Below are 23,105 nucleotides of genomic sequence, written 5' to 3'. Positions count from 1 at the left end.
ATGCAATGCACAAAGGTCCAATGCTGGCAGGGTTCGGGGGAGGGGCAGACAGCAAACAGTGGCCAGCAGTCACCCAAGTTAGTTCCTCTTAAAAGACTACACTACAGGGGCCAGTGCTGTGGCACAGAAGGCTAAGCTTTCGCCTGCAGTGTCTGCATCCCATATGGCCACCAGTTTGAGTCCCAGCTGCTCCACTTCTTATCCAGTTCTCTGTTAATGCACCTGGAAGGGCAGGGGAGGATGGCCCAACTGCTTGGACCCCTGCACCCACATGGGAGACCCACAGGAAACTTGTGGCTTTGGCCTGTCCCAGCCCTGGCTGTTGTGGCCATTTGGGGAGTGAATTAGTGGAGAGAAGGTGTCTCTCTCTCTCTCTCTCTCTCTCTCTCTCTCTCTGCCTCTGGTTCTCCTTCTCTGTAATTCTGATTTTCAAATAAATACATCTTAAAAAAAAAAAAGACTGCACTGCAAGTTCAAGGCTGAATTGTGGCACCTCCTTGTCAACACAAAGGACAAGAGGCAGCCACAGACAGAGTTGGCCACAAAAAACGGTGTAAAGAGTTCAACACAATGATTGAAGCCCCCACCACAGAGGTGCAACCCTCTCTGTTAATAAAGACAAGTCTGAATGATCCCCGGAAGCGGAAATGTGGTCACTGCACTATTGTGCAGAGCTATTATGGGCAGGGCAGGTAAAAGCTCAGGGCAGAGACACATCCACCTGCAGGAGAAGCAACCAGGCTCCCAGTTAAACACAGCAGGTTATTCACAGGACCTGATCTCTCTCTCCCTCAGCACCACTGATAGGCCAGTCAAGAAATCAAATGGAAAGGCCTGTGCTGTGGCATAGCAGGTAAAGCTGCCACCTGCGGACCAGCATCCCATATAGGAACCAGTTCCATTCCCCACTGCCCCACTTCCAATCCAGCTCCCTGCTAATGTGCCCGGAAGAGCAGTGGAAAATGGCCCAAGTCCTTGGGCCCGTGCACCCATGTGGGAGACCTGGAGGAAGCTCCTGGCTCCTGGCTTCAGATTGGCCCAGCTCCTGCCATTGTAGCCAATTGGGGAGTGAATCAGTGGATCAAAGAGTCAGTCTCTCTCTCTCTCTCTCTCTCTAACTCTGCCTTTTAAATAAAAAAAATATCAAATGGAGGGGCCTATATTGTGGCTAGCGGGTTAAGCCACCACCTGTGATGACAGCACCCCCAGTCCTGGTTGCTCTACTTCCAATCTAGCTCCCTGCTAATGCTCCTAAAAGCAGCTGAAGATGGCTCAAGCACATGGGCCCCTAAAACCTATGTGGGAGACCCAGATGAAACTGCTCACTGCTGGCTTTGTCCTGGCCCAGCCCTGGCTGTTGCAGCCATCTAGAGAATGAACCAGCAGATTCTCTCTCTCCTCTCTCTTTTTCCCTGTCTCCCTTCACCCTCCTTCCCTCCTTCTCTCTGTAACTCTGCCTTTCAGGTAAATAAGTAAATTTTTTAAAAGACTAAAAAAAAAATCAAATGGTATAAACTCTCAAAGGCCAAGAGGATGGTGAAGGAGACACGGATCGCTAAGATGTACATAGGCTCCTGGGAGCTAGCAGAGGACAGGGGATGCGGGCAGGAGGCCGAATAAGGACACCCATGGGAAGCAAGCACTTCATCTCCCTCCCCTGAAGCTTGGAGGAGCTCAGGTACTGTGGATGGTGGGGATAAGAGACAGGAACCGAGTGGTATGTGTGTTGGGGGTAAGGATCTGGAAAAACTGACTGAAACCTTCCCCAAACTCCACCCTCACTCCCACCCCACACAGCAGGAGATAAAAGACAGGACAAGGAAGATTCCAACCAGAGGGAGGGCAGGTTAGCACTGGGGATGAAGGTGAGGTCTGAGACGGAACAATGGAACTCCACAGGCTGCCCTCCCCCTCCTCTCGACCCCAGGTATACATCACCCTGGGCAGGAGCAGGTGCATTTAAAACACAACTGCAAACTCTGCGACACTTCTCCCACTGAGAGTGGGTCCGTGTCGCCTCCTCTGAAACTGGGCAGGTTTATGATTACAGTGGAAGCTATGCAGTGTGACTTCCAAGGCAAGGCCAGAAAAGGCCACACAGCTTCCATCTTGCTGTCCGGAACATTCATACTAAGCGTCAGCTCCCAGGCCCTGTACTAAAGAGGCCATGCTTAGTCTCTCTGGTCAGTGGTCCCAGCTGGCCTCAGCCTTCCAGCTGTCCCTGCCAAGTGAAGGGTTATCTTGGAAGTGGATCCCTCAGCCCCAGCTGTTCCAACTCCCAGCCACCATCCAAGTCACCCCCTAGCTATTCCAGTTATCCCAGCCTCAGCCCCAGACATGGTGGAACAGGGGAGACCTGTGCGCCTTCTGAATCCTTGACTGGTACTGTAACAAAGGGGTGGCTGCTCATGCTGCCGAGTCTGGGGGCGGTTTGCTGTGCAGCCATAGGCCAACTAGTGCTATTCGGCGAGGAAGCTGCACCCAAAGGACCTCTGGTGATACTTACAGATGCTTTCAGTTGTCACAGCTCTGGGAAGGAGGTTGCTGCTGGCATCCAGTGGGTAGGGGTCAGTGATGCTGCTAACCACTCTACAATACACAAGACAGACCCTGACAACCGATGATCTGGCCCAAACTGTCAACAGTGTTAAGGCTGAAAGAGCTAGCCCTGGAGAAAGATGCTAAAGTTTGGAGGCTTGATAATGAAAAGTCTGGCTCCCTCCCAAAAGAGAATTCCCAGTTGGTAAATTCTCCCCAAGTACACAGAGTTTAGCCCAGCTTTGTACTGCTCCATTCATAAATATCAACAGGCAGCCAAGGCATCCAGCATTTGAGGAAAGCCTCCAAAAGGAAAGGAGAAAAAGCAAACAAAAAGAAACCAGGAGGAAACAAAGACTTGAAAGACTTTTTACTTGAAAATTCACTTATGCAGAAGAGCATGCACAGGAACCCTCAGAAACAGGCATGGGTGGGTACACACCTCATGCATAAGGAAGCGGGTCTCCCCATGTCACTGATGTTATTGGCCAGCAGGGCACTTGGCAGGGTGTGGGAGGGAGCCAGGCCCAGCAGCCTTGCAGTGGCTACCATTTCCACTTCCCAGCAGGCTATGTGTGCCCAAGAGACCCTCCTGACTGTGCCTGGGTTTGAATCTCAGCTCTCTTGCTGATACCAGCTTCTTTTCAATGTGTACCCTGGGAGGCAGCAGGCGGTTCAAATAGTTGGGACCCTGCCACCCAAGTGGGAGATGTAGACTGAGTTCGAGGCTCCTGGCTTTTTGGCCTGGCCCTATGCTGTGGTTGGCATTTTGAGGAGTAAACAAATATTTGGGCACTCTGTCTCCCAAATAAATTTAATCAATCAATTAATTAAAAAACACTTAGATTTAACACAAGATCACAGTATTCCTCTGCTGGAAGGATCCTGGTGTATTCCTCTTAATATAGAAACAAACCATCCTTTCCCGAAAAGAAGTCATGTTACTCTGCCAATGCCTGCTATGACTTGTACAGGCTGGACAAAGCCTAGGGAGGAAGTGAGGAAGGGGTGGCCATGGAGGGAACAGGGAAGGCAGAGCAGAGAGGCCAGGCAGTGGGCCCACCCCGAATGGCTAGAGAGCGAGTCAAGTTCTCCCAAGGGAAACACTGCTGTACTGGGTGCCGTGGTTTGAATGTCTAAACTCTGGCTGACATTTGATAGCCATTGTGGCAATGTTGGGCTGCAGGGCCTGTGGAAGGGGATTCCATCTTTAAGAGGACTAACGTCTTCCAACACCTCCTGCTTTCTTTCCCACACATGTTCACCTGCCCTCGCACCTCTCCACCATGTTACCGCACAGCACAAGACCCTGCCGATCGTGGACTTCCCAGCCTCCAGAACCAGGAGCCTGCAGAAACTTCTTCCCTTTCCCAAATCAGCCTAAGTGTTCTCTTATAGCAATAGGAAATGGGCTAAGACAGAGTCTAAGGACCTCTCGGCCATCTATGATGACGATGAGCTGTCCTCACTGTCCATGGCTCACTCTGTCCCCTAGGCCTTCATCTTACCCAGCTGCCAAGACTGCTAGCGTGCTGGTTGTCCCTGAAAGCTTTCCAAGGCTTTTAAGTTGCAAAGTTCCAAACCAGGTAGGATCTCATTGTTCTCTTACCCTGTGGCTGTTGTTTGCCTCCAGTCGGTTGGGAACTCTAGCACCTGGAAGAAAAAAGGAAAGTAAACAATTGAGGCTGCGCATGGAGGGTGGAAGCCTGCATGGAAGCTGAGCATTGTGAGTTGGCTGTGTGCTGGCGCAAGACAGAGACAGAAACCACAGTGTCCACCCAGGGCCATTCTCCACTTGGACGATTTCCCTCTCACTCAGCCCGGTAACGCTCAAGGCCCCTCCTTCATTTCTACAAATACATCAGTCATCAGCTATTCACTGAGCACCTTCTATGTGCCAGGCACTTCCATGGGGCTCAGGGATGCAGCAAGACAAAGTAAACAAAACCTCTTGCCTTCATGGAGTCTGCAGCCAATGGAGGGACAGTGACAACCAATAGGACAATAAATTGAAAACATAGCAGTCAGAGGAGTTAAATGCTACACTGAAAAAATAAAGCAGAAGAGGGTGGCAGGCAACTCTGGGGAAGGGGTGCTGAGATTCTTCATGGTGTGTCCAGGGAAGGCAGGACACCTGAGGAGGTCAGTCATGAAGTGAGGACAAACGAGGATAACGGAGACGCATTCATGGGGAAGAGGCTTTCCAGATCGAAGTCTCAGCAAGTGCAAAGATCTGGAGGTGACAGCCTGCCTGGCGCATGAAGATCAGTGAGGAGGAGGGGCCTGGCACTGTGGTGCAGTGGGTTATGCCACCTCCTTCAATGTCAGCATCCCAAATGAGTACTGGTTCGAGTCCTGGCTGTTCCACTTCCCAGCCAGGTCCCTGCTAGTAAGTCTGGGAAAGCAGCAAAAGATGGCCCAAATACTTGGCCCCTGCCACCTATGTGGGCGATTTGGCTCTTGGCTTTGGCCTGGTCCAGCCCAGCTGCTGCAGCCATTTAGGGAATGAACCAGCAGATAGAAGACTTCTCAATCTCTCTCTCTCACTGTAGGTCACACTTCAAATAAATAAAATAAACCTTTTTTTTTTAAATACATCAGTGAGGAGGGCAGTGTGGCTAGAATAGCATGAGCAGGGGAGAGGAGAGGAGATGAGAGGGGTTAGAGGCTCAAAGAGTACAGGCAAGAAAGAATAAAAAGCCCTCACATGACCTTGGCTTTGGCTCTGAGAAGGAGGCACACACACAGAGAAGTGGCATGGTGTGACTCACATTTTAACAGGATCTTTCTGAATGCTGTGTTGAGGATAAGAGAGGTAGAACTAGTTAGGGGGCTAATGCAGAAATCCTCCCAACAGTAGCTTGGAAGTAGCAGAGCAGTAGCACAGAGGTGTTGAGATATGGTCAGAAGTTGGCACAGATGGGCTTTGAAAAATGGAGCCCACAGCATTTGCCGGTGGACTGCAGGTGAGAAATGCAAAAGCAGTCAAGCAGAACCCCAGGTTTTTTGCCCGGGTAACTGGGAGGATGGAACTGCCATTTTCAGAATTGTAGGTACCAGATCAAGCATGTTTGGGGTGAAGATAAGGAACTCAGTTTTGGACATATTAAGTGGAGGTGCCTTTTATTTTTTTATCTTTAAATATCTATTTTATTTATTTGAAAGGCAGAGTGACAGATAGAGAGGGAGAGACAGAGAGAGAAAGTGATCTTCCATCTGCTGGTTCACTCTCTGAATGATGGCATTGGTCGGGGTCCATCCAGGTCTTCCACGTGGATGGCAAGGGTCCAAGTGTCTGGGCCATCTTCTGCTACTTTTCCAGACACATTAGCAGCAAAGTGAAGCAGATGATATGGGATGCCTGCATCACAGATAGCAGTTCAAGCCACTGTGCCACAACGGCAGCCCCTGAGAGGTACCTTTTAGACCAGTGTAGACAGGTGGATAAGGGTAGCTGCTGAGCATGTAGTCCCTTACAACCGTGGACGCAGGATGAGATCATCAAGGGGTGGATGCCAACAGAGAAGCAGCCCCAGGACTGAGTCCCATCCAGTAGCTCAGGCAAGGAGACGGAGAGGGCCCAGTAAGCACAACAGGAAGGCCACCAGGAGGAAGAAGGAGCAACCCACCGTGATAGGTCAAGTTACATGAGGACAGAGAATTGACACCTAGATTTAGCACTGTGGAGTCCCCGAGATCCTGGTAGGGGCAGATTTGGTGGGGATGAACACTTTGGAGCAGGTTCAAGAGCAGGACTCAAGTCCTGAGCAGAGGTACAGAGGTAGCTAGTGCAGCAGGAAGACTAGAAGCCAAGGGGCAAGGGATCGAAAGGTGAACCTGTTCTGCCCTCACTTTGCTCACTCATAAAAATGTGAAGTGCAAAGCTGGCATTCACACAACACCTGCCAGCTGCAATTATTGCTGGCGCTGGGCCAGGCCCTCTCTGTAGCTGAGCCTCATCCCCCTCTGGCCCCAGAAGCCAGCCATCTACCTGGTTCTGGATGGCCCGGAAGTGATTCCCATTGTAGCCTTAGGACAAACACCCATGGCTTGGGGCTGCTGGGCAAGTCCTCAGCTCTTTACGAACCAAACTTTCCTCCTGCAGGGAAGTGACAGCGAGAAGACAGGCAGGGTTGATGCTGCCACAGAGCTTGCCTTCCTGGTAGGAGACAAACACTGCCCAAGCAGGCAGGTAGACACTCTTAGATGTACACAGAGCTCTGAGGACAGTACCATGGGGTTACAGAACCCCATGTTACAGTGAGCATGGAGGGGCCTCCTGTGGCCAGGTGGAGTGGTCACACAGCCTCTTTGGGCAATGCCAGTTAGGATGAGGCCTGCATAATGTCTGGCTATTCCTTTGGGAGTAGCCTCGACCCCACTAGGGTCAGGCCTCTCTGCAGCTTCTACAGTCTCTGAAGTCCTGGAACAAGGCAGGGACCTAGGCTAGAAGGAAACCCTCCCTTTTCTCTCTCCAGTACACACCATGGGAAGTTTCTTCCTCCATAACTAGAGAAGATATTCTTCTTCACTGAAGGAAATTTTGAAAATATGTAAAACAGAGAAAAAAGTCACTTATAATTCTATTATCCAGAGGTAAGTACCATTCATGTCTGGCACACACCTTTCCAGACGTTTTTCTGTGTGTCTATATACATATTTTACAAGAACGAGATCGCATATATTAGGTTTTGTGACTTAAATTATGACGAAATCTATTACGAAGAGCTCTTTTCAAGTCATTAATGTTTTCTTCTATAATTTTAACAGCTTGAGGGTGGTATTGCATTACCTGTAGATTTTCCACCCTAGTTTATGCAACCCCACGCAGGGGCCCTGCCTGCTTGCATTGTTTCTAGTGACAATGAACAAACTCCGCATGGGTGCTCTTCCGGGAGGGCTGCAAACCTCAGGATTGTTTCTCTGGGTTACAAAAAACGGCCACTGCCCAGGAACAGTGCCCAGGGCCGCCTGGAGCAGGAGGCAGAGGAGGTCTGAGGGAAGGGCCGAGGGCAGGGACAGCAGAGCTGTGCCCCCAGAGAAGCCACTCCGACCGCAGAGGCTGACTCAGCCCTAGGTGGGGCCTGGCTCTTGAGTTTTCCCTCCCTGGAGGCCTGCTGCAGCAGGAAAACAATAGGCCCCTCCCACAAGCCCAGTAAAATCCCAGGGGATTCCCCACGTGGACCAGGAGGCGCCTGTCCTGACCCCAGCACACAGCCTACCCTACCCCTGTCCTCCCCGCCTCCACAGCCCCGAGGTGGCCTGGGAGGGGGACGTCCCTGGTCAGGAGTCGCATGGCTGCCTGGGACTGCTGGGATCCAGAGGGTTCCCCAGCTACAGCAGCCCCTCTCCTCTGCCGGGCCCAGCCTGACTCTGGCTCCTGAATCCTCCAACTCCTCACAGCAGGCAGCAGTGACAGTGTCTGCCCCTCAGGAGAGCACTGTCCTCACAGTGAGTTCCGGGGTGAGATGGGAAAAGCGTAAGCCCTGGAGGCCACCGGACCTCCGTTTGAATCCTGCCTTTCACACATTCCGACTTCACCTTGGGCAAGTGACTTCCTCTGTGGAGCAGAGGCACCACGAGGGAGGGGCTCGGATCTGTTTTTGTTTGCAGTTACATCTGAACCACTCAGCAGGCAGCAGGTGCTCCACAAATACTACGCCAAGTCAATGCATGATGCCTTCCAAGCCTCAGTATGCTCATCTGTAAAATGGGGATGATCACCCTGATCTCAGTCTTGCCTCAGTGAAATGCATTAACATGGTGCCTGGTGCTAACACACACCAGAGCCCAGAACCCGGGAGGGTTGGCCGAAGCCCAGACCCCATGGCACAGGCTGGGACTTTGCAGTCTCCTCCTGTTAGACAACACCAGTTTGCCTCCACTTTGCTCCTCAAAACTGCCTGGTACAGCAAACATCATACTGTGTGTCCCACTCCCCCTTAGGGCTCCAGGGAGGTTTCAGGATGAGAGTTTTGCCTCTGTGCCAACCCTGTGCCTCTGAACAACACTTTGCAACAAGCCAGCTAGCTTTTTACATTCCACAAACAAGGATGCTGAGGCTTAGGAGGGTTAGGGGCCTTGCCCACGGCCCATGTTGGGCAGTGTCGGAACAATGTCTGATCCCAGCTCTGATTCTTGGGCCTGTGTTCAGTTCTAGGTGCAAAGGGGGCATGGTCAGTGAGGAAGACAGGACTCCAAAGGGAAGGAGGGCCCTGGGGAGTCAGCAGCGTACCACATTCACCTGAGCTCTACCCCAGCTTTCCAGGGATCACCAGCCTACAGCACCCGTGACTCCCAGAGGCCCCTGGTTCGGCTGGGTTGAGACAGAGAGGAGGGCCCCAGGATTCCCCTACTAGTGTGCAGCCTCAGCCAGCAAGGGTACTTGAGGATCCCCAGGCCAGGCTGGCTGTCAAGGCCACAGCAGTGGGGATGGTAGCTGCACAGCACCTGCGCAGAGCTGGCCTAACCCAGCTGTGGAGGAGAAGCTCACCGCTAGACCACAGCATCTTAATTTGCTCACCTGGGAGAGCCCAGGACCCCTGTGGCATCTGGCGTGTGGTGAAGTCTAAGTGAGTGGAAGTCCCAGACCTCTTGCATCCAGGAGTGAGGAAGAAGGGGAGGCTGGATCTAAGCCCCGGATGCAGAGTGACTGGAGGGTTTTAACACTCAGGAACGGTTTCCATCTCCCCTTCCATGGTGAATCCCATGTTTCTAGAGGGCAGGTCCGTGGGTGATTCATCCTTGTGTCTCTACCACATCCTGTTGGTTACTTTGCAGAGCTGATACTGGGTAAGTGTAGCTCACTGAAGGTGTAACTGAGCCCAGTAGGCAGGATGACAGGTGGCATGTGCTCTGCATGCCTGGGTTGCCAGGGAAGGCCAGTCCTGCTAGTCCAGTGTGTCCTGACCAGGATGGCCCTAGAGAAGTGGCAACCTTTTCCCTCAGGCAAACACAGAGCATGCCTCCCTCTGCAGAACCCACTGAAGCAATTAGCTCTCCATTTCTTAGCCAAGGAGATCATTTAGGGGAAACTACCTACATCCAGGTGCTTCCCTAGTGACAGAAATGGATGGTGTTTGTGGCATAACATCCTTGCCCCTGGGAAGCAGGAAGGTCCTAGGCCATGGGAAAGATAAGGCCCAGCCAATGATCTCATGACGAGGATGAACGCTGCTGCTTTTGCTACGTAGGAAGCTACAAATTAGCTTAAGGAATCTAAGGAAAAACAAAGATTCTGCAGAAAGCAAAGCCTCAGAAGCACAGTATTTTGCATTTACAAAGTCCTGTCCATGCCCTGATAACCTTACAGGTGGTCCCAGCCTTCACCCCAAGGAAAGCTCCCTAGGAGAACCTTCTCTGCTCAGCACCAAATGGGTCACCCAGCTTGATAACACTGGGCGAGGAAACCTTCATAGTCTTTCCCAAAGGAAGGCACCCTAGGGGACTCTCCTCTGCCCAACCAAGCCAGGTAGGCTACCCAGTCTGCTAGCACTGTGGGAGGGATTTCACCTAATTCACACTGGGCAAACCTTCTGTCCAGGAGGAGGGAGGAGGGGAAGAACAGGACCCCAGTCCCTTAAAAGCTCCAGTCTGAATAGAAACTGCATGCTCAGCTCTCTCAGCCTCTCCTGAGATACCCGCCTGGCTTGTCAGGTGTAGTCTCTCCATCAGAGCATGTAACCTTGCCTTCCCCAGTCTGAATGAGCTGGCACTCTCAGATTTTGTGTGGATAGAACATGTCTGGTAGGATATGTCCCACCCCATTAAACTGTAGAGGAAATATGGCCACAATCAGAGACAAAAAAAGAAAAACGGACCCCTCCCAACACAAACCTTGAAAGTGGCTGCTTGTGATTAACTAGTGAAACAGCTGCCCACTGTTACCTTGTTTAGGGAGGGAAGATGTCCTAAGTTCTGTTTCTATAAACTCTCATCATAATTCTGACCTAATCAATTTGCCCCTGGTATCTCTTTCACAAACATCCTGAACCCACTGACCATTGGAAGTGTGGTCCTAAGTCATGCAGGCTACAATTTAAACCTGCCAATGCTGTAACAGCTAAGGTACGATGCAGATGAACCTTTACATGTTGTAAGAAACTTGGATTGGATGCTCAGTTATCAGGAAACGATTCCAACTGAGCCCGCTGGCATTAATAAACTATTTGGATCCCTCACTGTCTCTGGCACCTGATTTCTCATCCCAGATTTCTGTAAAGAAACCTTGTTACCTTATTCACCACTCATCTCTGTTGCCTCTGAATTCTTTCTTGCCTGAAGACACAATCTATTCTATTTGTCTCTGCTACACCTGCATACAGGTGTACATACAGGAAGTCCTGGGGTTGCATAATTAAAACAAGCTCTTGCCTGTTAAGTGTGAATTGTCTCCCTTTGCAAGTGTGCGGCATGGGGCAGTGGAGGATGTGTCTTTACAAAGCCAGGCTCAGTATGAACTTATCACTCACCTGTCTGTAAAGCTTCAGGTGCAGGCTAGGGCCTGGGAGTACAGGGTGCTCTAGACCCTGGAGCAGGACATCCCATGAGACTAGGTCCTTACTCCATATCCTGACACCTGATGAAGTCTACAGAATTAGGTCAGAACTCCTCAGACAGCAGCCAAAGGCCTACAGGGTCTGGGCCACACAGCACCTGTCCGCATCCCCTTCCCATCTTGTGTTTCCCTCACCTAATGCTGTGCCTGAGGTGAGAGGCAGCTGCCTGGACGGTGTTCTCAAAGAATGGGCTTCCGACCGGGGCATCAGTGTCACCTGGGATAATGAGAAAAACGGCCAAATTTTCAGGCCCCAGACCTACTGACTCAGAACCTCCGGGGCTGGGCCAGCAGCCTGTGCTTTGAGGAGTCCGCCAGTGTTTCTGATATGCATGAAAGCTGGGGAACTGGCGGGTTATGCCTTTCCCCGAGCCTGGGTTGCCCTTCCTAGCCTTTCTCTGTCTGCTGTGATCCCAGCTGAGCACCACCCAAGGTTCAGCTCAGGATCATCTCTCTGAGGAAGCCCACCCAGTCCTTGGAGCATCTGCAAGTGTCTGCCTCCAACCCAGAGCCTCTTTGCTTCTCTCTCTGTGGCGCCTATTTTATGCTTCTGTTTTACAGTGAACTTTGGGCATTTGTTAACTGCCTCCCCAAACTGATTCCCCGGCAGACACACCCACAGAACTCTGACAGCACCTACAGAAGTAAAGGCCGAGGATTCCTGCACTCACTCCAACAAACCCCACGGAGGACCTGCCCCATGGGCAGCGGCTCTGCTGGGCACTGGCACTTAGGCTCAGAGATAATAGGCAGGGTCTTATCCTCCGGAAGCCTTTAGGATCACAGGGGGTTCCCATATGCCTCCCTAAAAGTACCTATCCAAAAGATAACCTCTGTTCTGACTTCGATCACCACAGGTTAATTTAATCTAGTTTTAAACTTCATATAAAGAAGCCCGCCTATATCATTCCCCTCTCAGAGATTCCAGACCTTAATCTAAAGGTGATGTTGAGGGGCGTAGAATCATATCTTCTACAGGTGCTTCCTACAGATCGGGGGCGTAGGCCCTGGAAAATCGTCTAGTAGGTATATTTTTGATGTCTAACTTCTCTTGTTCAACACTATGAGGTCCATCTATGATGTTGTAAGTAGCCATGGTTTGTACTTCTTGAAAATCTCTGTGTTGTATTTCATTATGTGCATATGACACAATTAATATATCATTCTACCATGGATGGACACTTGGGTTGTTTCCAGTTTGGGGCTCCTGTAAATAAAGATACCATGGACATCCTTATTTATGGTTTTTGTGGACACTTACTCTCATTCCTCTTAGTGCATACGAAGGTTTACAGCAGGGGTATAACCTTAGCTTTAGTATGTACTGCAAACAGTTTTCCAAAATGACTGTACCAATTAACATTCCCACCAGAAATGTATGAGAGCTTGGTGTTGTCAATCTTTTAAACTTTAGTCATTCTTGTGGGCTTATAGTGGTATCTTACACATTTGAATTTCCTTATTGGCTATTTATATATGCAGTATTTAGATGTTTCTGTTGAAAATTTCGCCTAACTTTTCTTTTTCTAACAGTGACATGCAGGAGTTCTCTATACATTCTGAATGCAAATACTTGTCCTCTGTCAGGTGTTGTACTGAGCGCATCTTCCTCCTGTCTCTACCTTGCCTTTTTACCCTGTTCACAAAAGCTCAGGCTGGGCATTCAGCTTAGCAGTTAAGATGCCAGTTAAGACACCTTCTCAGAGTACTTGGGTTTGACCTGGCTCTGGCTCCAGCTCCTGATTCCAGCTTCCTGCTAATGCAGAACCTGGAGGGCAATGGTGGTGGCTGGAGTGATCGAGTCCTTGCCATCCAAGAGGGAGATTTGGATTGAGTGCCTGGTTGCTGGCTTCAGCCCCAGCCTGAGCCCCTGCCTTCGTGGGCATTTGGGTTGTGAACCCAGAATGGGAGCTCAACTCCATCTGACTCTGTCTCTCAAATAAATAAAAATGTTTAACAGTTCATGAATGTTTAATTTTTCATCTATGGCGACTGCTTTTTGCATCCTGTGTAAGTAATCTTTATCTGAAGAAGAGCAGCATACACAGAAATAACAACAGCAAAAACTACAGACAGGAAACAGCCCACAGAAGTAGAGGAGGTGTGGTGGTGAGCATCAGAACCATCTGTGATGGGAAGGTGTGTCCACCTGAGCAAGCTGTGTGACGCCTGACTCAGCATCACCAGGCCGTGAAGAGGCGAGCTGAGTCTCCAACCAGCTCCGTGAGGACATGCTGATGCCCTATCTGGATTGACAGCTGTGCTAGGGGCTGCGAATAGCTCTGTGGAGGGGAAGGGGACCCCAACTGACTGGCTTAATGGAAGGACCACCCCTTTTCATGTTAAACTGGGTCCAGTCTCCCAAGCCCTGCTGACTCCCCCTAGTCAGGCCTTGCTCCTCTGCCCTGCAGAGTGGTGTTGACACTTGTTAGCTGGCTCCAGAGGGGGAAATTCTCCCCTCCATGAGTCACCAGGCAGGTGGGAGGAGCTTCGCTCAGCAAGGCTGGACTACAAACCCTCACTGTGCTACCTCACTTCCAAAATCCCCTGCCATGCTCTGGGACAAACTCGAGATCCAAAAACTTCCCCCATGTTTCCCCTGCTCAGGGCAAAACAATGCCCTGGGAATCACAAGCGGTGTGGTAGAACTGACTTCACCAAAGGAAATAAAAGGGACCTCAGGCTCAGGGTTGTGAGATTGTAGTCTGGTGTGAACATGACCCTACCTCAGCTGGTGTGACATGGTGGTGGCAGGTGGGTGGCTCTGTCACCATCCAAGGGGACCCCAACCCACTAGGGACACCATCTGCCCCCTCCAGCAGGAAGCCAGGCCCAGCAACCCTGGGACGGTGTCCTCCCCTTCCACTTCTCACTCGGGGCACTCAGAGCTGTGGCATGGGACATACGTCACTGCTGTCACAAGCATATTCTTGCACTAGAGTAGGTGGGATCATGGTTGGTAACACTCATTGCTGACATTTTCACGTGGCCAATTAGGGCACAGCCACCGAAATATCTCCAGCAGCACCCAGGTTCTGTTTTCCCTCCTCCGCCTTGTCCCACTCACCACCCTCCTATAAGAACACAGAACCCAGTGAAGGCCAAAGGGGTCCTTGAAATCCCCAAATGTTACACAAAAGTACTGGCATGTTTCCTGGGGAGTGGGCCTATCCATTCCAATAAACTCTGGAAGAAGTATGTGTGTCCTCAAAAGCTAAGAACTGGAGCGAGCATTCAGCCCAGGGGTTAAGACACCTGCATTCCACAGAAGAGTGCCTGAGTTCTATTTCTGGCTCTGGCCCTTAAAAAAAATTTATTTTTGAAGGACAGAGTAATAGAGAGAGAGACAAACATAGAGATAAAGAAATCTTTCGGCCGGCGCCGCGGCTCACTAGGCTAATCTTCCGCCTGTGGCACCAGCACCCCGGGTTCTAGTTCCGGTTGGGGTGCCGGTTCTGTCCCGGTTGCTCTTCTTACAGTCTAGCTCTCTGCTGTGGCCCGGGAGGGCAGTGGAGGATGGCCCAAGTGCTTGGGCCCTGCACCCGCATAGGGACCAGGAGGAAGTACCTGGCTCCTGGCTTTGGATTGGTGCAGCGTGCCAGCCATAGCGGCCATTTTGGGGGGTGAACCAATGGAAGGAAGACCTTTCTCTCTGTCTCTCTTTCTCACTGTCTAACTCCGCCTGTCAAAGAAAAAGAAAAAAAAGAAAAGAAATCTTTCTTCTGCTGTTTATTCCCCAGATGACTGCAACACCACGGAGCCTATAACTCCATGTGGGTCTCCCATGTGGGTGGCAGGGGCCCAAGCACTCGGGCCATCTTGTGCTGCCTTCTCAGGCACAGTAGCAGGGAGCTGGATTTGAACCAGCTGCTGGGATTTGAGCCAGTTCTCTGATACAGGATGCCAGTGTCACACATGGCACTTTAAGGTATTCTGTACCACAGTGCCAGCTCTGGTTCTGCTCTTGGCTCTAGCGTCCTGCTAGTGTAGCTCCTAGGAGGCAGTGGGGATGGCTCCCCTGCCACCATGTAGGAGACATGGATTGAGTTCCTGGCTCCCAGCTTCAGCTCTGACCCAGCTCCAGACATTGTAGACATTTGGGGAGTGAACCAGCAGGTGGGAGCTCTTTCTGTCTGTTTATCTCTAGTAAATTAAGTAACAATAACTGTAGGAACCACCAGTTGGAGCCCATTTAAGCAGAAGTGTATCCATTTGATAAGGTTAATCATATCAATGAGTTCTGTATCTTTAGCTAACTGCATTTCCAAAAAGACATCTGGAGAAGAATAATGCTTAATTTCAAATATAATTCTAATGACAAAGTTGAGATACTACTGAGTAGGGCAGGATGACACCAAGTCATTTCCATGGGCACAGGAGACTAAGGCCACTGGACAGGGACAGGAGCTGATGACAACGATGTGTCAAAAGGGATACAGGCGCTGCTCAGATGAACCCAGCTCCTCACAGCTGAGAAACCATCAAGGGCACTGAGGCTGCCGAGACCTTATGACAAAGGGACATTCCCAGCGTGACCTAGAGCCCAGGAACCCTGGTTGCATCACATGAGATCCTCAAACAGCAAGATCCCGCCTGCAGCCCACAATCCTTCCCCAAAGGGTGGAGCCCCCAGAAGACCAGGCTCCGTCCTGGGTTCCTGCTTTCTCCTAGTGACAAGACACAGCTGCCTACACGAAGCGCGATCTCACACACTCCCCTCCCCCAACACCCACACGTACACACACAGAGCCAGGCCCTTCCCCCACTGCTGTCCCTCAAGAAGCCAGAGCCCTATCCCTGCTCAGAGTCAGGAGGAAGTGATTCTGCAAGGCCTCCTAGGGACTCCCAGGGCTGGCTCCAGGCACCAGACTGTTAAATAAGAGGGGCTATATTTTTTCTTAGTGTTTTCAGAAACTGTTGTTTAAAAAGATATTAGCATCCAAACTGTTTATGTAACCCTTGGGAAGTCTCAACAGATATGGTTTCCTATTTATAATTGTAGCCAGGACTCAAAACAAAAGCAGTGAAGAGGTTGTCAGAATCGGAGAGCTGTCACGTCCCAGAGCTCGTTTCAGCATTTCCCTGAGTCGGAGGAATTTCTCCTTTCCTGGTGCTCTTCTCCTTTGTGGTCCCTGCTGTGCACCACACTCTGAGGCCTTCTGGGAACATCACAGCTTCCTCCCTGAGACTGAGACCAGCATTCACCCAGAACTCTGGGTTGAAACTGGGTTTTCAGAATGAATGAATGGTAACAACTATAGAGCCTAAGAATTCTCCATTCTTACTGATACTCCTTGTCCACAGAGGTAAATGTGGCTCCCTGCCTGCTCCTTTCCCCTCCTCCCAAGATGATCAGGTTGATGGGGACATAAGAACCTCTGAGGAAGAAGGCGAGGCATATGGCCCTGAGCCCTGAGAGCCCTGACAACTGGAGGGACTGAAGGGGCACTGGAGAGGTGGCAGTCACAGCTCTAGCCTCCTTCCACTGAAGGGACATCTTGCAGATGTCAAGGAAGGGGAGGGTCTATGCCAGGAGCTCTTCCTCTGTTCTCCCAAAACCCCCATTCCCACCAAGCCTTGAAGTTACTCCCTATAATGCCCACCCAGAAACCCCCAGCCACGTTCCACAGGCCTCCTCTCAGGGAAGGTCTGTAGTTGGCAGGTGTGGCAAAGAGGAAGGGGAAATACCATTTCCATCCTGCCAACTCCTCCCTCCAGCCACTGAACTCCCATAGGAAAAAGAAAACTCATCTGACCTGCAGATCTCATCCTGGGCATCCCAACGGCTCTTCTGATATCCATCAGTTGCATGGATAACAGTGAAACACAAAATCTCAACTCATGAAAATGTGGTTGCAAAGGGAATACCCCTGCAAGCTCCCATCTCTTGACCAGAGGCAATAAAATGCTTCCTCGATGGAGGAAAACAGAAACACAGGATGACATGCTGCACTCCAAAAACTTCGCCTTCGCCCCAGACTGGGTGACCCCCTGCAGTAGTAAATGCCCTCCCCTAGTCCCCCTCTGCCCACCTCACCTCACCCACATGAGGTCCCAGACAATGGAACAAACACTGACTGATCTCTGTGCGATTCCAACTACTACAGGAGCTAGAATTCTGCATCCTCAAGGGGTTTGAGAGGGGCAAAGAACTGTCTCAGTCCCCTTTAATGTGTCCCCACTCTGCCAGGTTTAGAGGTTTGAGGGGACAAGAATCTGAGAGAAAAAGCAGCTAAGAACTCGACAACTGGCAAGTGCTGAGCTACAACCAGGACAGGCGTACTCTACAAGCACAGGAGCCAGGAGTAATCAGCTCTGCACGTGGGGTCAGCGAAGGTGACCCAGAAACAGTGACATTTCAGTGAGGCCTTGAAAACATACTGGGGTTTTGTTCGGTGTAGCTGGGAGAGAGGGCACCAGGCAGAAAGAACCGAGTCAGTGAGTAAAGGCCAGGGGTTGGGGCTGGCATGGCCGGTTGGTCAAGTGGGGCATGGCCTAGAGTCGGGCTTGGGAACAAGGAAAGGGCAGAGAAGGCTGACAGGGAGGCTGCCGTTCACGGCAACCAAGGGCACAGGCCGTTCAGAAAGCCTGCGGCCCCGAGTGCACACAGCTGGCGATCGCAGCTCACATCAAGGCCAGGGGCAGAGCGTGGCAGGGGTGCTAAGGCCCCTCTCCAGTTTCTCCCAAAGGAGACCCCTCTGCTGGGCAATCTTTGGCCAGAGCCGCCCGCCGGGCTGGTTGAAATGCACCCTCATGCAACCAGCACCCAAATCGGGGCCCTCCCAGCCTCATCCTTCCTGCCTCTCCCTGTCTCCGGCTGGGCTGACTCGGCTGCCACTCCTGCTCCCTTCTCCTCTTGTCTGCCCTCTGCACGGCCCTCAGTCAATCTGCACTTGCAAGTCTGCTGGGTGTGTGCTTCACAGAGGACCCGCTGGCTGAGGAGGACTTGCAGAGGCCACTGAAGCATGTAAGGAGAAGACGCTGCCGTGAGATCTGTGTTTTCTGAAGGTAATTCCAGCAGCAGGGGGAGGAATGAACGAGCAGCAAGGCACGGGCAGTGACAGCACAATTTAAAAGACCACTGCGTCTGTGGGTAGAAGGTTCTGCCGAGGAATACCTGGAAGACTCTACAGCTCACAGCACAAGTGCCATTTATCTCAACAACCCCAGATTGAGAACTGTATCTTAAAGAAACACTGATTCAACTGCAGTCCTCCCCACCCCACCCAGGTATCAGTAGGGCAGTTGGAAACCTTTGTGTTCACCTACAGGGGAGGAGATGAAATAATGGTACATTCATGCAGTGGAATATACACGAGGGGGCTGCAAAAAAACTCACAGAAAAACCCAAGAAAAGATAAGTTCATATCAGTACAAAAACTGTGGAATTTACATGTAATTTTCTCATATTATGCATTTTTCCAGTTACTTTTTATTCCCAAATTTTGTTTCCAAATTAATTTTTTTTTTTTTTGACAGGCAGAGTGGATAGTAAGAGAGAGAGACAGAGAGAAAGGTCTTCCTTTGCTGTTGGTTCACCCTCCAATGGCTGCTGCGGCTGGCACACTGCGGCCGGCGCACCGTGCTGATCCGAAGGCAGGAGCCAGGTGCTTCTCCTGGTCTCCCATGGGGTGCAGGGCCCAAGCACCTGGGCCATCCTCCACTGCCTTCCCGGGCCACAGCAGAGAGCTGGCCTGGAAGAGGGGCAACCGGGACAGAATCTGGCACCCCGATCGGTACTAGAACCCAGTGTGCCGGCGCCGCTAGGCAGAGGATTAGCCTAGTGAGCCGCGGCGCCGGCCCCAAATTACTTTTAATTCCATTTTTGTTTAAGAAGCAGAGACACAGAGAGAAAGAGAGAGCACCACTTACTCCCAGATGACTGAGACTGGGCCAGGGGTCAAAGTCATGAGCCAGGAACTCAATCCAACTCTCCCATGTGATTGGCAGGAACTAAACTACTTGAGCCATCATCAGTTGCCTCCAAGGGTCCTCATTAGCAGGAAGCTGGGATTGGGAGTGGATGCAGAAGCTGGGATCAGGAACAAAGCCCACACTTGAACCCAGGTACTCTGCTGACATGAGATGTGACTGTCTTAACCACTAAGCCAAACACTTGCTTACCCATGAACTTTTTGAAGATCCTATGTGTGCACGGATTTCAAAAATTATCTGCACTAAAATAAACTTATATTTTAATTTGATTTTCCATAACTTTTTTGATACGGGAGACCTGGCTTTTCCATTTTCCACCTGAGAAATCAAGACTGAGTTTCCACCTCCTGGATTCAGCCTGGCCCAGCCCCAGCTATTACAGGTATTCCTGGGGTAGTGAGGAGGGCTGGCCATGGCCTGGTCTAGGCAAACAGAAATTAGAGAAGAGTTGAAACAGAGCTGAACACAGGTTGTGAAGACAGAGGTTCTGAAGAAGCCAAGAATGCTATGTGGGGTAGGGGAGATGGGAGGCAGGAGTGAGCGGAGGCTGCTCAGGCTGGACGGGTGGTGTAAGAGGTGATCCTGGCTCCTGCTTTAGATCTCAGAGCACCTGGGGCTAGAAAGTCCAGATCTACAGAAGATTACAAATGCTAACAGCACTGACCATGACTCAAATGCTAAACAGTGAAATCATAAAAAAAACTAGAAAAATATTGGTGAATATTTATCTGAGTGAAGGACTTTACTATTTTTTTAAAGATTTATGTATTTGAAAGGCAGAGTTACACACACACACACACAGAGAGAGAGAGAGATAGAGAGAGGCAGAGGCAGAGGCAGAAAGAGAGAAGTCTTCCATCTGCTGATTCACTCCCCAAATGGCCACAACAACTGACGCTGGGCCAGGCCGAAGCCAGGAGCCAGGAGCTTCCTCCAAGTTTCCCACATGGGTTGCAGGGGCCCAGGGACTCCAGCTACCTCCTGCTGCTTTCCTAGGCACATTGGCAAGGCACTGGATCAGAAGTAGAGTAACTAGGATTCCAAATGGCGCCCATATGTGATGCCAGCACTGCAGGCAGCAGCTTAACCTGTTGAACCACAGCACCAACCCTGACAAGGACTTTAAATAAAATAACACATATTATTTTAAAAGACTGGAATTTAAAAAAAATTTTATTTATTTGAAAGGCAGAGTTATGGGGTGAGGAGGAGAATTAGAGAGAACTTCCTTGCTCTGGTTCATTCCCCAAATGGCTGTAGTGACCAGAGCTGGGCCAAGCTGAAGCTAGGAGCCAGGAGCTTTTTCCAGGTCTCCTGTATGGGTACAGGGGCCCAAGTACTTGGGCCATTTTTCCTCTGCTTTCCCAGGTGCATTAGCAGGGAGGTGGATTGGAAGTAGAGTAGCTGGGACTCAAACCAGTGCCCATACAGGGTGCTGGCATTGCAGTCAGCGGCTTAACGCGTTGTGCCACAAAACTGGCCCCCAAGACTGGAAATTTTAACCATTTTAAAAATAAACACCAACACTTTAAAAACAAAACTCGCAAACAAAATTAAAAAGTAGGCAAGAAACTGGGGAGAATATTCACAGCAACACTGACAGAGAGGAAGTATCCTTCCTCTGTATAAAATGCAGATCAGTAAATGGATAAAAAGGCTTCGAAAGAAAAGCAGCTGTATTGGTCAGGATTTGATTCAATTACAGAAAACAGTGACTAGAATGAGATGGAAGCTTTTTCCCTCTCACATTAAAAAACAACAACAACAACAACAAAGAAAGCCAGAAGCTGCGAGTACAGGACTGGTATGGTGGCCCCTGTGTCTAATATCCAGCTCTGGTTCTCACAGCCCAAGTGGTTGCCAGAGTGCAGTCGGCAGGCTCTCATCTAGGAAGGGTGGAAAAAGGGAGGATGGGTGGAAGGCACACTCCCTCCGTCCAGGGAGCCAGCCTGGAAGTCCACGTGACACTTCGACTTGCCTCTCACTGGCCAGAAGTCGGTCACATGTTAGAAACAAGCAGTTTCTATTCGTAACGTGATCCAAATTCACCGCAAAGTGCTCAAGAAAGGCCAACCTTCCCACAGTCAGGTGTATGAGGGGCTTCAGAGAGTCTTCTACTTTTTCCCAGGCTTTGTATTTTAAGAGGGCCTTTTATGGTCTCCTCCAGCTAAGATCTTCAAGGGTGACAGGAGGAACCACAAAGACAGGGAGCAGGCGACTATCTTAATAACAATCTGGAGACAGCAGCACACAAGAGAGTCCAGCGCAAAAGGGCCCTTTGTCCAGCCGGGTGGCTCAGAGGCCCAAGGGTGACAGTCTGGCTGCTTTCCCCGAAGCCTCCCTCCAGCCCCAAGTGACATCAGGTTCCGTAAATGCTGGAAAGCAGATGAAATTCTGCACTCCAGAACTCTCCAACTAAACTATAGCTAGAATTAAATTTTAGGTGTTTTTCAAATTTCCTTAAAAAAAAAAAAAAGGTAGCATCTTCACATAAGCTGAATCAGCAGTTTCAGGACTCTTTTTTTTTTTTTTTTTTTTTTTAAGAATCTTTGTTGTATGCTTGGAGTGTCACAAAATAAGCATGAAAAGCAGCCACTAAAATGAGGACCAGTAATGGGGAGCAGGATAGGGGCTGTGCGAGGCATCAGATGGATGTCAATACCGTCCCCTTTCAGGGGGCAAAGTGCAGTGGTCACTGGGGACCCTGAAGGCTTCCCAAATTACTGGTCTATTTTTATTTCTCTTTTCATTGGAGGAGGGCAGGGACCCAACTACTTGAGCCATCGTCTTCTTCTGACCAGGGTGCACGTGAGTGGGAAGCTGCAGTCAGGAGCTGCATCTGAGAATCACACTCAGGCACTCTGTTAAGGGATGCAGGTGTCTGAACCGCTAGGCTGATACCTCTCCCTGTGGAGATTCTAACAGTTACTGTGCCCTTTCTCCATTTCAGATGGCCACCAGTCACTTCTCACTATTTATTTGAATGCCTGCCTTTAACATCCACTTCTTTTGGTCTTTTTTTTTTAAATTATTTATTTATCTGAGTTACCTCTAGAGAGATGAGGAGAGACAAAGAGATGTGGAGAGACAGAAAGAGAGAGATCTTCCATCCACTAGTTGACCCCCTAAATGGCTGCAAGGGCTGCAGCTGGGCGAGGCCAAACCTAGGAGCCAGAAGCCTCTTCCAGGTCACCCACATGGGTGCAGGGGCCCAAGCACTTGGGCCATCTACTGCTGCTTTCCCAGGCACAGAGCAGGGAGCTGAACTGGAAGTGGAGCAGCTGGGACTCAATCCGGCACCCATATAGGATGCTAGCACCGCAGGTGAGGGCTTAACCCGCTAGGCCTCAATACCAGCTCCTTCTCTCTCTCTCTCTCTTTTTTTTTTTTTTTTTTTTTTTGACAGGCAGAGTGGACAGTGAGAGAGTGAGACAGAGAGAGAAAGGTCTTCCTTTGCCGTTGGTTCACCCTCCAATGGCTGCCGCGGCTGGCGCGCTGCGGCCGGCACACCACGCTGATCCGATGGCAGGAGCCAGGTACTTATCCTGGTCTCCCATGGGGTGCAGGGCCCAAGCACTTGGGCCATCCTCCACTGCACTCCCTGGCCACAGCAGAGAGCTGGCCTGGAAGAGGGGCAACTGGGACAGAATCTGGCGCCCCGACCGGGACTAGAACCCGGTGTGCCGGTGCCGCTAGGTGGAGGATTAGCCTAGTGAGCCGCGGTGCCGGCTTTTTTTTTGCTCATTTTTTAAAAAGGTTATTTATTATTTTTATGTGAAAGGCAGAGAGACAGTTAATTCCCATGTACTAGTTCACCCTCCAAATGCTCACAACAGCCAGTCCTAGGGCAGGCTGGAGTCAAGAGCTAAGAATTAAATCCAGGGGCTGGTGCTGCAGCGTAGCGGGTAAAGCTGCCGCTTGCAGTGCTGGCTTCCCATATGGGCACTGGTTCGAGACTTGGCTGTTCCACTTCCGATCCAGCTCTCTGCTATGGTCAGGGAAAACAGCAGAAAATGGCCCAAGTGCTTGGCCCCTGCACCCATGTGGGAGACCTAGAAGAAGCTCCTGGCTCCTG

At 50.6% G+C, this 23,105-nt stretch overlaps 1 long non-coding RNA gene across 8 annotated transcripts in view; it reads right to left on the bottom strand.

The window, feature by feature from the left end:
- Positions 1 to 23,105, bottom strand: part of LOC103347986 (uncharacterized) — a 113,268-nt gene that overhangs the window by 63,591 nt on the left and 26,572 nt on the right. For all 8 annotated transcript variants that reach the window (XR_011389723.1, XR_011389724.1, XR_011389722.1 and 5 more), the window contains exons 3-4: positions 4,148 to 4,191; positions 2,507 to 2,589 (exon numbers count right to left, since the gene is read on the bottom strand). This is a non-coding gene — a long non-coding RNA (uncharacterized lncRNA). The remainder of the gene's footprint in view (positions 1 to 2,506; positions 2,590 to 4,147; positions 4,192 to 23,105) is intronic.

Source organism: Oryctolagus cuniculus, chromosome 6 (assembly GCF_964237555.1).
Source record: "Oryctolagus cuniculus chromosome 6, mOryCun1.1, whole genome shotgun sequence".
Classification (NCBI taxonomy): Eukaryota; Metazoa; Chordata; class Mammalia; order Lagomorpha; family Leporidae; genus Oryctolagus; species Oryctolagus cuniculus.
The sequence above is the reverse complement of the archived record's forward strand: the minus strand, read 5'-3'. Positions and strand labels throughout refer to the sequence as shown.